Source organism: Myotis myotis, unplaced genomic scaffold (assembly GCF_014108235.1).
Source record: "Myotis myotis isolate mMyoMyo1 unplaced genomic scaffold, mMyoMyo1.p scaffold_m19_p_3, whole genome shotgun sequence".
Lineage (NCBI taxonomy): Eukaryota > Metazoa > Chordata > Mammalia > Chiroptera > Vespertilionidae > Myotis > Myotis myotis.
Genome location: NW_023416335.1, coordinates 87,173,001 through 87,187,419, shown reverse-complemented (window position 1 = coordinate 87,187,419; position 14,419 = coordinate 87,173,001). Strand labels below are relative to the sequence as shown.

Sequence of the window (14,419 nt, the reverse complement as noted above, 5' to 3'; positions counted from 1 at the left end):
GGAGCAAGCAGGAGGCTTGGTTGCCCCGGTGATGGAGGAAGCCCAGCTTCCCGCCTGCCCTGGCCGCTATGGCCTCGGCTCAAGGCAACAAAGTTTCAATTATAGAAGATAAATAAATCCCAGATACCTGCTTCCAGCCAGCCTCTACTGGGAGCTTGGGTGGCTGGGGGCCGTGGCCAGCCTGCAAACAGCCATCAGACCCTCACCTAGGATGGCCACACCGTCATGGGGTGACGGTCCCCACTGCGGGGCTTGGCCAGCCTGCAAACAGCCATCAGCCACTCACCCAGGCTGGCCACACCCTCCTGGGGTGAGGGTCCCAGCTGGGGGGCTTGGCTAGCATGCAAACAGCCAGCAGCCCCTCACCCAGACTGGCCAGGCACCCCAGCAGTAACCCCCCACCCTGAAAGGGGTGTGGCCAGCCTGAAAACAGCCCTCAGCCCCTCACCCAGGCTGTCCAGGCACCCCAGCAGGGACCCCCACTCTGAAGGGGGTGTGGCCACCCTGCAAACAGCCATCAGTCTCTCACCCAGGCTGGCCAGGCACCCCAGCAGGGACCCCCACCCTGAAGGGGGTGTGGCCAGCCTGCAAACAGCCATCAGCCCCTCACCCAGGATGGTCACATCCTCATGGGGTGAGGGTCCCTGCTGGAGGCCTTGGCCAGCCTGTAAACAGCCATCAGCCCTTCACCCAGGCTGGCTATGCACCCCAGCAGGGACCCCCACCCTGAAGGGGGTGTGGCCAGCCTGCAAACAGCCATCAGCCCCTCACCCAGGCTGGCCAGGCACTCCAGCAGGGACCCCCACCCTGAAGGGGGTGTGGTCAGTCTGAAAATGGCCCTCAGCCCCTCACCCAGGCTGTCCAGGCACTCCAGCAGGACCCCCACCCTGATCCGGGACACCCTTCAGGGCAAACCAGCCGGCCCCCACCAGTGTACCAGGCCTCTATCCTATATAATAAAAGGGCAATATGCAAATTGACCCTAACAGCAGAAAGACTGGGAATGACTGGTCACTATGACACACACTGACCACCAGGGGGCAGATGCTCACTGCAGGAGCTGCCCCCTGGTGGTCAGTGTGCTCCCATAGGGGGAGCTCTGCTCAGCCACAAGCCAGGCTGATGGCTGCCAGTACAGCGGTGGTGGTGGGAGCCTCTCCTGCCTCCTCAGCAGCACTAAGGATGTCTGACTACAGCTTAGGCCTGCTCCCCGCTGGCAAGTGGACATCCCCCGAGGGCTCCCGGACTGCCAGAGGGATGTCTGACTGCCAGCTTAGGCCCAATCCCCCAGGGAGTGGACCTAAGCCAGCAGTTGGTCATTCCCTGCGGGGTCCCAGACTGTGAGAGGGCACAGGTTGGGCTGAGGGACCCCCCCTGAGTGCACAAATTTTTGTGCACCAGGCTTCTAGTTGGAACATAATCACATATCTATAACAAGTAATGGTTTTCTTTGATTATAAAAGTTGTACACATAGGTGAAGAAAATTTTGAAAATATTTTTAAATGACAACAGGAAAAAATAACCAATAATTCCTTGATTTAGATGCAAATGACTTGCAATTCACTTATTTCCATGTAGTTTTTTAAGCTTATGAAGTTTAAACTGTTTGCTTGAGTACACTGCCTTTTTTCATAACAATTTATCAGAAATGTTTCCTCAAGTTATTTGAAACACTGCAAAAATATTTTCAATGACTGAAATAGTCATTGAGTACTATGCTTAAGTGGTCATTAAAGTTATTTTCCTTACTTCTTTATAAATGGTGTTGTTATGAACTTTTTGATGCATAAATCTGTTTTAAATTTCAGATTATTTCCTAAATTAGGATAAATTCCTAGAAATGGTCTATAATGCCAACATTTTAAAGCTTCTTCATCTGGCAAAATTTTGCTGTAAAAAATATTTTAATTCTCTATACATATTAATATTGAAAATAAATCTAAGGAGAAAAATTTAAGTGCACTGACTTTTAAAACTGAGGTCATTATTTAATTTAGGCTTAGTGTATTGTTTTTGTTTTGTTTTAATATCTTACCTTCAAGGAAAAAATGTGCTTTTAAAATATTATTTACTTCTTTTTGTCAGGTTTTAAACTTACACTTAATTTGAGAATATAAGTTTAAGTGTATACTTATTTCAGCCTAATGCTTGTATTTTTCAAGGTATACAATCTTGCCTTTTTTCTTTTTTCTATTTCTAAACATTCTCACCCAGCAGTGCTGCCTCCTGACTTATCACCAGTTTAATCTCACATGTACACCACTAGTTCATGGTGTAAGTATACACATTCATCCGTGGATAAAAATATAAAAAAATTACTTGTCAAGGTAATTCCCAAACTTAGCAAATTTGGCACAAGAGTTTTAAGAGTCCTAAAGTAATATTATAAATTTGTGCTTGACTGAAATGCAGAGCATATGAAGAATAGAGTAGATTCACCCAATTCTAAAATTAATTTTGAAAGGCGATGGAATGACAAACTTGGGGGAAATTTCCAGAATAAATCTAGTCAAAGTAAATAAAGGCTAATTGCGTTTCAGTGGCTATCATTTATTCATCAATTCACTTACCTATTGAACTTATTGAAATACTTACTGAACATCCTTTATATGTCAAACGCTTGCTAAGCACTGGAATCAACAACAAAAAAAAGGATATAGGCCTGCCCTCTGGAAGATACATTCTAGAGGAAGAGACAGACAAAAGCAAATGAATAAATAAAATAGTTATAAGTTGTAATCTAGTCACTTCCATTACTCAATATTATTTATTTGAGAAAGAGAAATTATTTGAGTTCTTTCCCAAGAATTTTTAAAGTTGTACTGAGTAAGAAAACAGTTAAAGATTTAGAATTATGAAAAAATATAGGTGATATCTACAGATATTTTATGACTGATCATTATTCTCTTGTGCCCTGTACCACCTACTCTCCCACTTCCCTCCCCACAAAGTAAAAAGGATAGACTAGGATAAAGTTCATACTCTTTGGCCTAACCTTCTGTATTCATTTATCCCTGATTTTGCTTTCCAGGTTTCAGTTACCAGGGGTCAATGACTATGGTCCAAAAATATTAAATGGAAATTTCCAGAAATAAACAATTCATAAGTTTTAAATTGCACATTGTGTGGAGTAGCATGATGAAATCTCATGCCATCTAGCTCTGTCTTACCTGGGATGTGAATCATCCCTTTATCCACAAGTATATGCCATAGGCCTTTTAGTCACTTAGTAGACAACTCTGTTTAGATCAACTGTTGTGGTATTACAGTAACCCTTACTTGCATTCAAGTAACCCTTACTTTACTTATTGATTGTCCCCAAGTACAAGAGTGGTGATGCTTGGCAATTTTGATGTGCCAAAGAGAAGCTGTAAGGTGCTTCCTTGAAATGACGAGGTATGTATGTATAGGAAAAAATTATAGTATATCTAGAGTTCAGTAGAATCCTGGGTTTCAGGCATCCACTGGGGGGTCTTGGAACATACCCCCTGTGGATAAGGGGGGACCATTGTAATCTGGTCTGACTCAGCCTCAAATGTAGCAGGTTGTAGTAGAAGGTACAATGTGCCAAATTTGGAGAGTAAGGAAACCTAGTTTGCACCAAGTGGCAATGTTGGGATTGAGACTTAGATGAGACATTTAATTTTCCAGAGTGTCAGTTTCCTTTGTAAAAAGATGGATTTTGACTAAGTGATCTCTGAAATCCCTTTAAGCTTTAAAATTCACTAGTTATGCTTCTCTCCTTGAAACATTTCTTCCAATATGCTCCTATTTATACTGGGACTGGGGAGGAAATGGCATGAGGAAGAGTACAGGGTTGGAAAGAATAAGATTGATTCCTGTTTGATAGGAATAATGGATTTATAGTCTATAATGACTATTTTCTCATATTATTGGATATTTTAAAAACATGTTTTTAATATCTGCTTATCATTTCAACTTATGGATATACCAAAATTTATTTATCCATAACTCATTTTAAGGATTATTTCCTAATTTCTGTTATTTTTTAAAAATGTATCTTTATTAAAATATTACAGATGTTCCCTTTTCCCCCATTTACTCCACTTCCATCCCCTCCCCAGGCCTTCACCTCACTATTGTCTATGTCCATGGGTTATGCACTTATTCATGTAAGTTCTTTGGTTGATTTCTTCCCTCTCCTCCACTTCCCTCTGAGGGTCCTCAGTCTGTTGTATGCTCTGTTACAATCCACATGTGTAAACTAGTATTTAAAATAATACTGCAAGTTTTCTCTTTTGTCTTGTTCTTCTGCAGGGGGGAAAATGTTATTGTAATTTCGTCTTATCTACTCCAGCTCATATGGCTTTCTCTTAACATTCAAAACTTCACTTTGGACAATAATATAGAGCCTTTTCTTTCTACTTTATAAAACAACATCATCCCTGAGTGAGGTCCATATTTCTGCAGCTCTCTTATAGCAAAAGAATGTGAATGAAAGCCAATTCCATGCCTGCATCAAGTCTGGATAATGTATATTTTAGTTTTAACCAAAGTTGAAACCCATGAGATCAGAATCCCACCAGCAAACAAACAGGTAAAGATTCATTTCTGTCAACTATACCCAAAATGTGATTTAGCACTAAGCCATATATGACTTAGTCAACTATGACAAAGATAATTATGACTTTGGTGATTTTGCCATGATCCTAAACTTCCTGTAGTATTATTACATTGAAACATTAGAGTATAAGTATATAAGAGAAGTAAAACTTAAGATTTTAGCCCTGGCCAGGTAGCTCAGTTAGTTAAAGCATTATCCTGATACACCAGGTATGGGTTCAATCCTGGGTCAGGGCACATAAAAGAATCAACCAATGAATGCATAAATAAGTGGAACAACAAATCGATGATTCTCTCTCTCTCTCCCTTCCTCTCTTTAAAATCAATAAAAAAAATTTAAAACTTAAGGTTTTATTTGCTAAATTCAGTGAACAACTAAATTTGGTGAATAATTAAATCTATTTAGGGTTTTTAAACTTTTTTTGTAATATGGTATATCATTTCAATAGATATCATTATCAGTGGGGTGCCATCTGTGTCCCTATCTGTTACTGGTGGGAGTGGAGCTCTTAGGGTACTGCAGGAATAAGAATTTCCTGAGGCCTCATGGGAGGATAAGGTATCTTGGAAAGCTTTATTGATGATATAACATTAAGGGAGTTCCCGTCCAAGGTCTCATCTCCCTCCATTCCACCACGGAAAAAGTCCCACCTTGTCTTCAGTAGAGCTAGAATTAAAGTCACTGCCCAGAGTTTTTGCTCCATATTCATAGTCCAGTCCAGCATCTGGCTAGCTTAGCTGTGCTCCCCAGCTGCAGTAGCATATGGGGTCCACATGGCCATGGGACATGTAGCTTCTTAGGCCACATGGCAGGCAAGTGCGCGATACAGAGCAAGCGAGTCCAAGGAAGCAGGAGCAAATCAAGAGAAATAAGAGCAAGCAAGAATTCCTTTGTCTGTGTATTTTAACTAGGAGCTTACTCAATGAACCCTTCAGCATTCCAAGTGCTTACTTTGGCCCCAGCCTCCTAGCCAATTATCTTTTTTCCGGGCTAGACTGACAAGCAAGCACCTTCCCAATGTCATCCCAACTTCACTGTGCACCAATGCTCCCATCTTCCTCTTTGTTGGACCCCCCTCCCCCAGTGATTTGAAGGGAATGGACTAGTGGTTCCCTGGGGGGTGTGAAGTGGCAACTTCCTGGTGAAGGTGCCCAGTTGACTGTGTTTACAATGTCTGGCCTCCCCTTTGCTGCTTTCCTATAATTAATATTAACTAGCTAGTTATGATAGTAACAATATCACATTCTACATTAGCTTTGCTACTTCTCCACCCACTGAGTAATCAAAGAAGTGACACACTGCTTTAAAATTACTCTAAAAAATATCCTGACTGAGTGAAAAAATATTTCAATTTAACAGTTTTTGTTTAGGAGAAGAGTAGAATCTTTGTAGTCATAAATATAATTTTAGTGAAGGGATCTTTGAGGTCTTAAAATCCAACTCTCATTTACAGATAAGGACAAGTGAAACCCAGTTCGTTTTTATTACTCATACCAGTAAGTCTGGGGTGGAGGGGGGGCGGAGTGCAAGGGGTAGTCCCAACACACTCTTTTGGTCTAATGCATGCCAGAGGATCATAGTTTATAAGAACAGCAGGTAGCTAACACCGTTGAACAAATCTAAGAAAGATGTCTGATTTGATTCTGATTTTCCCCTTACCATTTTTATTATATGATCCATTCCATTCCACCTTAATCTGTTACCACCAACACAAAAGGAAGTGCCTTTACACAAATTGATGTTCATATGCAATAAAAGAGGGAAGTGGGTGTTAGTTTAACGAAGCTACATCATTGCACAACTTCTTGGGGGGGGGGGAGCATTTATGTCTATCCATGTGTATACATACCTGTAGCCTCTACTTTATTATTTTTTTAGAGTAAGAGAGGGAGAAAGAAAAACATCAATGTGATCGAGAAAAATCAATCAGTTGCTTCACACAGGTGCTCCAACCAGGAATCAAACCTGCCACCTTTTAGTGTACAGGATGATATTCCAACCAACTGAACCACACCAGCCAGGGCCACACCTATAGCCTCTTAAGTGTGCTTCAGAAAATGCCATTTATATACATTACAATGTAAATGGTATCCTCTGCAGTTTCGCATCACAGGGATACTGCAAATAGGTGTTGTGTGTGTCATATTAATCAGGGTAGGCTAATTGCCATAACAATCAATCCCCAACAATCAATGACTCAAATTTATTTCTTGCTGAAATAAACAAGTAGTTCAATACTTAGTTTCCAAGGTCTTTCAGTACCTAGGCTTTCAATACCAAATTCCAAGGTACCCTGTGGTTTTTTCTCTATTTCAGTCTGTTGGAAGGGGAATTTTTTTTTAGGCAGGGGCATTGAAAGTAGTACATATAACTCCCATTCTCATTCTATTGCCCAAAATTTAGTCACATGCCCACACCTAACTGCAAGGGAGGCCAAAAAGTGAGAACATGGATTTTGATGTCTAGCTAGCTAGCAGTCATTGCTCATGTGTGTTCTTTCTCTCTCTTCTCTCTCTCTCTCTCTCTCTCCTCTCTCTCTCTCTCCTCTCTCTCTCTCTCTCTCTCTCTCTCTCTCTCTCTCTCCTCTCTCTCTCTCTCTCTCTCTCTCTCTCTCTCTCTCTCTCTCTCTCTCTCCCTTCTCTCTCTCTCTACACACACACACACACACACACACACACACACACACACACACACAAATAAACTCAATTATGTTTCAAATAGAACAAGTTAATAGTGAAGTAAAGGGACTTTTATTTAAGGATTGTATTCACTTCTACCCTTTCCCTCCTTCAGGCAGAATTGTTAATGAATATATAACAATAGTCAACTGAAACCTCAAAATGAGAGGGGAAAAAAGCAAATTTTTGCAAGCATAACATTTATATAAAAATATATACTTTAACATAAACATATATATGGGGTAGTTTGGCTTGGTTTTCTTATTCCATTAACTAGTCAGATTCAGAACTAAGACTCATGTCTGGTTGCTTGTTTTAAAAGCCTTCAAGCTCCATTTTAACTACACAATTAGTAAATGATGTTTGAGAAACATTCAACTCTGTATATAACAAAGATAAGAATTCCAGAAATGAAGGCAGCAGTCAGTTTAGTGTTTTTTTCCTTTGGGTAAGTTATCATTTACTTAAACTGTTCTCAGATTATTCTGTTTTTAATAGAAGTACTGCATGGTTGCACTTCTGAAGTCATAAACAGGAAGTGTAATATATAAATATCAGTAAAACTAAAATTCAGTTCTATGGTTTGATGTTTTCTACCCTTCATATTTTCTTTTTTCCCCTCTTATTAATACCATATTTATTTGTCTTCCCTCTGTCAAACCCTGAGCCAATCACTTTCCCCAGACTGCCTGGGAAGGTATAAAGGAACATACAGGGCAGACAAGACATGGGAGAAGGAACTATGGGAGGTGGAGACAGCTCCTTCACATGGTGAAGCAAATGAGAAAGGCCACCATCGGGCAAAAGAGCTCCATGGCCTCTGACAGGGCAAAGCCCAGAGGGCATAGGCTAAGAGCCTGTTGCTCCTAGCATAACCAATGATGAGGATCCCAAACACAGTCCCAATCCTAGCCCCTAATGTGGCAGCCCCAGCCCCAATGAACTTGGCTCTTGTGTCAATGTCCCTTGAAAGGTGCTGGTTTGGAAGCTGTGGCTAGAAATATGTCAGGGGAGCTGCTGAGGTTCTGTCAGTGTCTCAGGTCGTTTCAGCACCACTGCAGGCAGTGATCAGTTCAGCAGCACAGAGGTGCTCCTGACCTAGGAGCGGGTGGAGACAAACTTGATCCAGGGGTACATTTTTAGGGGATGATGGGATGTGGCAGGAGAGCTGCTCCCAATCCAGAGAGCCCTTTATATTTTCATGTTAATGTCTAATTTTGTATGTACTTAGAGAATACATAAAGGCAAGTAGTAATATTATCTGATTGATTTTCTTTGACAACCAAACTCTTTGGGGTGTAAGGGAAATATGTGGGATAACCTAAATGTTGTACACTTTCGTGGAGGAGGGAATAGAAATGACCTAGAAACTGCTGTTTATTTGGCATCATTAGAAATTGCTTTAATGTATAGTTTACCCAACTTTATTGTTGCCAGAAGACAGTGCAGATGGACAGAGGACAGAGAGTGAATGACTAAATTTAGCTAGTTGAAAATCTTACACTTTGTACAGTCTTATTATGATACCTCAGCCATGCCTTGACTATGTTCTACTACATAAATTCCTTTGTGAGGCAACTAAGAAATAGCTTAAGTATTGTAGAAATCCAGGATATTATCTCTCGTCTTTGAATAAATTATGGTTTTGTAATAGTTAATAATATTTTCTATCTAACATTATTTCAGTGTCTCTGTTAAACAAACATTTCTATGGAGACTATGAGAAAAGATTCAAATTGACCAGTCCAGAGTTTTTATATTATATTAAATATTTCTGGAGAAATGTTACCAACATATAGATGTTTCTGTAACTTTAAAATGTTTTTCTTTAATTTCCTAAAATGTTTCTTTTCTTAATTTTTTCTTAAACTAAACATTGAAGAAACAATTTTACTCAAAGTTACAATATATGAGCCCTGTCCAGTGGGGATCAGTTGGTTGAGCATTGTCCCTTAGTGAGTGGTTCTCAACCTTCTGGCCCTTTAAATACAGTTCCTCATGTTGTGACCCAACCATAAAATTATTTTCGTTGCTACTTCATAACTGTAATGTTGCTATTGTTATAAATCGTAATGTAAATATCTGATATGCAGGATGGTCTTAGGTGACCACTGTGAAAGAGTTGTTCGACTGCCAAACGGGTCACGACCCACAGGTTGAGAACCGCTGCGGCTTACACCGAAAGGTCACAGGTTCAATTCCCGGTCAGGGAACTGGCACACAGCAAATTATATATTTGTTCATACCATAATTCTTATTAAAGCATCTATCCAGTACTTGCCCCTTAGTATGTTTCAAATAAATGTTAATTCCCTTTTATATTACAATTGAAATTATCTTCCTTTTCTCTAGATACATTTTTAAAAATATATTTATTAAGCTTTATTAAGGCATAATTGACATTCAATAAGCCACACATGTTTAAGGTATACAACTGATAACTTTTAACATGAGTATTTAAAGTGTACAATTGATGTTTTAACATGTATACACCCATGAAACCATCACCAGAATAAGACAGTGAACATATCCAACATCCCTGAGGGTTTCCCTGCCTCTTTGTAATCCCTCCCTCCTTAACACTTCTCTCCTCAGGCAACTCTGGTCTTTTGCTCCTATAGTTTGTATTTCCTAGAATTTTTTATATATAGAACTAGAGGCCTGGTGCACAAAAATTTGTGCACTTGGGTGGGCCCCTCAGCCCGGCCTGTGCCTTCTCCCAGTCTGGGGCCCCTCGGGGGCCCCTTCCACTGGCTGCTGGCATCAGTTTTCCTCCAGCGCCCGGAACCCAGGCCTTTGCTTTTCGCCCGGGAGGGGCCGGCGTGGCGGGCTCAGCGCTTAGCTCTGCGCCGGGGGCAGTGCTGGCACGGAGGGCGAGGGGCTTAGCTCTTTTCGGGCTTCGCTCTTTGCTTGTCACGCTGGCCTTCGCTCGCTGTACCTGCCCCGGGGCCAGCAGGCTTCGCTCCTTCGTTTGGCGCCTACATATGCAAATTAGCCGCCATCTTTGTTGGTGGTTAATTTGCATATCATGCTGATTAGCCAATGGGAAGCGTAGCAAAGGTACGGTCAATTACCCTTTTTGTCTTTTATTAGATAGGATCATATGGTATGTTCTCAACGCTTTGTCTCTTCACTTAGAATGTTATTTTGAGATTCATCCATGTTGTTGCATGTAATAGTTCATTCCCCTTTATTGATGAGTAGTATGCCATTGTATAACTAAATCACAATCTGTTCACCAGTTGATGGACATTTGAGTTGCCTCTAATTTGAGACTGTTAAAAATAAAGTTGCTATGAACATTCATGTACAGATCTATGTAGGAACACATGCTTTCTTTTCTTGGGAAAATACCTAGACTGAAATGGCTAGATCATATGTTGGGGTATGTTTAACTTTTTTCAGACATCGACAAACTGTTTTCCAGACTGATTGTATAATTTTACATTCCTACTAGAAGTGTATCAGAGTTCTGATTCCTCCACTTCTCAACATCACTTTTAATTTTAGCTGTTCTAACAAATATTTATACCTTTTTTATGTATACAGATAACTAGTAGTTGCATCATGGTTTTACTTAGTGTTTCCATAAAGACTAATGAGATTAATAAAGTTGAATGCCTTTTCATATGCTTGTTTATTATCCAGGTATCTTCTTGGTGAAGTGACTATTCAGGTCTCTTGTCCATTTTTAATTGAGACTTTTGTTTTCTCATTGTTCAGTTTTGAGAGTTTCTTATTTTCTTGATACAAATCTTTTATTATATGCTTTGCAAATATTTCTCCCAGTCTGTGGTTTGTTCTTTCTTTTAGCAATGTCTTTTAAAGAACAGAAGTTTGTAAAATTTGATTAAGTCCAATTTATCAATTTGTTCATTTATAAAGTGTACTTTTGGTATCACATCTAAGAAATCTGTCTAACTCAGAATCACAAAAATTTTCTTGTTTTCTTCTATTATGGTAACTTTAGGTTTTACATTTAGATCTGTGACCACTTTTGAATTAATTTTTACATATGGCATGACATATAAATTAAAGTTCATATTTTTGTATATGGGTATTCAATTCTTCCAGCACCATGTATTGAAAAAAATATACTTTCTTCATTGAATTACCTTTGCACTTTGTCAAAAATCTGTTGTCCTTACATATATGGGTCTTTCTGAACTCTGTATTTTACTGCATTTATCTGTTTGTCTATTTCATACTAATGGATTCTATTTTGATTACTGTAGATTTATAAGTCTTGAAATAAGGTAGTGTCAGCCCTCCAACTTTGATCTTTTTTCAAAATTAGTTGTTTCGGCTATTCTAGATTTTTGCATTTCTATATAAATTTTAGAATGAACTTGTCAATTTTTTTAAAAGCTTATTGGGATTTTAATTTGGATCATGTTGAATCTATAGATCAATTTGGGGAGAACTGACATCTTAACAATATGAATCCTTGAGTCAGATATATCTTTCAATTATTTAAGTCATCTTTAATTCCTCTCAGCAATATTTACAGTTTTCAGTGTACAGATCTTTCATGCCTTTTCCTAGATTTATCCCTATTTCTTTTTAAAAAAATCTTTATTGTTGCGAGCATTACAAATGTCTCCCTTTTCCACCCATTGACCTTCTTCACCCCACATCCACCTCCTCCAGGCCTTTACCGCACTATTGTTTGTGTAGCGCCCCCTCCCCTAGATTTATCCCTATTTCATGAATAATCATCAAAGTCATTGCTCCTCAAACTTTTTCACAAAAGTGTAGTTAGTAGTAGAGAAGAATGAATAATTGCCTAGAAGATTGGTCCCAAGCTATAATTTTCTTTAGTTTCATGTTTTGTCTTAAATATAAATAAATGTTGCATGATATTCCATAATAATCCTATGTGTAGTATAAATATACTGCTTATAAATATCTTAAAAATCTCTGAGTAAAATTGATAACTGAGAAGATGCCTCATGTTTATTCAATCACTTTTAACACCCTGGCATACAACAAGTACTCCTTTCCCCAAGCTGAACTTTCACAGGCAAGGTCCTAGACTATTCATGGTTGTATAACATGCTCCTTTTCATTTTTCTCTTGTACAATTTAGCCTAAGTATGGCAGGGAGTAGATTAATTGATGCTTGCCCACTTTGAACTTGGGAGTGTCACAGGTACTGAAAATTCAATATCATCTCCAACAGACTGCATTGCTTCTGAAGGCCCCTTAACAACATATCACTTTCCTTTCTCCTTCGATTTTGATAAAGGGCCAAGAATAGATCTATTTGTATTATTTATAGTCTTTTTTATTATTTAAAATTATTTCCCCCAAACAAACATTTTAATGGCTAGGATAAAAAGTTAACCAACCCTTGGTATATTTCAGACCAAATATGGTATATGATTTACCATTCCGGGTGTCACTTTTGAGAGAAGCCCTATTGACCTGAAGAATAACCAGAAGAAGGGAGCCAAGATAGTAAAGGGTTTAAAATCATAAAGCCATCAAAGAAACAAAAAGGATTTTGGGGGAGTGGGGGTTCAGTTATCTTCTGGTTGAAAATAAGGGTTATCAATATAGGTGGAAATGAATTTGTTCTCAGTAACTACTGGGGGCACTCTGACAATGGTGGCAATTACAGAATCATGCTTTTGCTGTTAAGATTCTATGACTCCACATCCTCGCCAGCACTTGTCATTTGTTGATGATAGCCATTCTGACAGGTGTGAGATGGTACCTCATTGTCATTTTGATTTGCATCTCTCGGATGATTAGTGACTTTGAGCATGTTTTCATATGTCTCTTGGCCTTCCTTATGTCCTCTTTCGAAAAGTATCTATTTAGGTCTGTTGCCCATTTTTTGACTGGGTTGTTTATCTTCCTTTTGTTAAGTTGTATGAGTTCCCTATAAATGCTGGAGATTAAACCCTTATCGGAGATAACATCAGCAAATATGTTCTCCCATGCAGTGGGCTTTCTTGTGCACTGCTGGTGGGAATGCAGACTGGTGCAACCACTGTGGAGAACAGTATGGAGTTTCCTCAAAAAACTAAAAATGGAACTCCCATTTGACCCAGTGATCCCACTTCTAGGATATATTCCCAAGAAACTAGAAACACCAATCAGAAAAGATATATGCATCACTATGTTCATAGCAGCACAATTTACAATAGCTAAGATTTGGAAACAGCCTAAGTGCGCATCAGTAGATGAGTGGATTAAGAAACTGTGTTACATCTACACAATGGAATACTATGCTGCTGTAAAAAGGAAGGAACTCCTACCATTTGCAACAGAATGGATGGACCTGGAGAGCATTATGCTAAGTGAAATAAGATAAATATCACATGATCTCACTTATTTGTGGAATATAATGAACAACATAAACTGATGAACAAAAACAGATCCAGACACAGAGAAGCATCATTCAGATGCTCAAACCTCAGAGGGAAGGTAGAGGAGGGTGGGGGTAAGCGGGAATGATCAACCAAAGGACCTGTATGCATGCATATAAGCCTAACCAATGGACACAGACACCAGGGGGGTGAGAGCATGAGCGGGGTGGGGGGAGGGGTGGCAATGGGGGCATAAGGACACATATGTAATACCTTAATAAATAAAGAAAAAAAATTAACAACAATAAGAAATAATAAAATAGAATAATACTAACAACATACTGTAATAAAAGTTATGAAAAAAAAAAGATCCTATGACTCCAAACCTGAATAGGTTAAATTTTCTTTATTAAACTCTTATGAAAACTACATTATTTTCAAAACATTGTTTTTAATATTTAATCTAAGGCCAGTCACACTAATTTTTTAGAAAGTAGATAACTGCAACAAATGGGTTTATCCATTTCCAAGTATCCTTATTGGTAAAAAGAGGGGAAAGTTCAAACTTCTTCAATAAATATTAGCCATTATTAATTGTAAAGGAATTTTAGATCAGTAGCTGGTTGAGTCTTTCTCATATCTTACCACTCACACTGACTCTTACTCTTCTCTCTTCCACATTTAGAAGAACCTTATAATTATAATGGGCGTACTCAGATAATCTGGGATAATCTATTTTTAGGCCATCTGAGTGGAAACCTTAATTCTATTTGCAACCCTGCAATGTAACATAACATATTCATAGAATCTAGGGCATGAACGTCTTCGGGAGGACCAT

At 39.1% G+C, this 14,419-nt stretch overlaps 1 long non-coding RNA gene and 1 pseudogene across 4 annotated transcripts in view; one reads left to right on the top strand and one right to left on the bottom strand.

Annotated features, from left to right (window-relative positions):
• The first annotated feature begins 2,260 nt into the window (after positions 1-2,260).
• LOC118650271 overlaps positions 2,261-14,419 on the top strand; it is an 89,822-nt gene continuing 77,663 nt past the window's right edge. The window contains exons 1-3 of one of the 4 annotated variants that reach the window (XR_004965929.1): positions 2,261-2,275; positions 3,325-3,397; positions 4,433-4,559. This is a non-coding gene — a long non-coding RNA (uncharacterized LOC118650271). Of the gene's footprint in view, positions 2,276-2,313; positions 2,329-3,324; positions 3,398-4,096; positions 4,135-4,432; positions 4,560-14,419 lie in introns of those variants that run through there. The other 3 variants (XR_004965930.1, XR_004965939.1, XR_004965938.1) reach the window with 3 other exon arrangements.
• Positions 7,510-8,944, bottom strand: LOC118650270 (annotated as a pseudogene).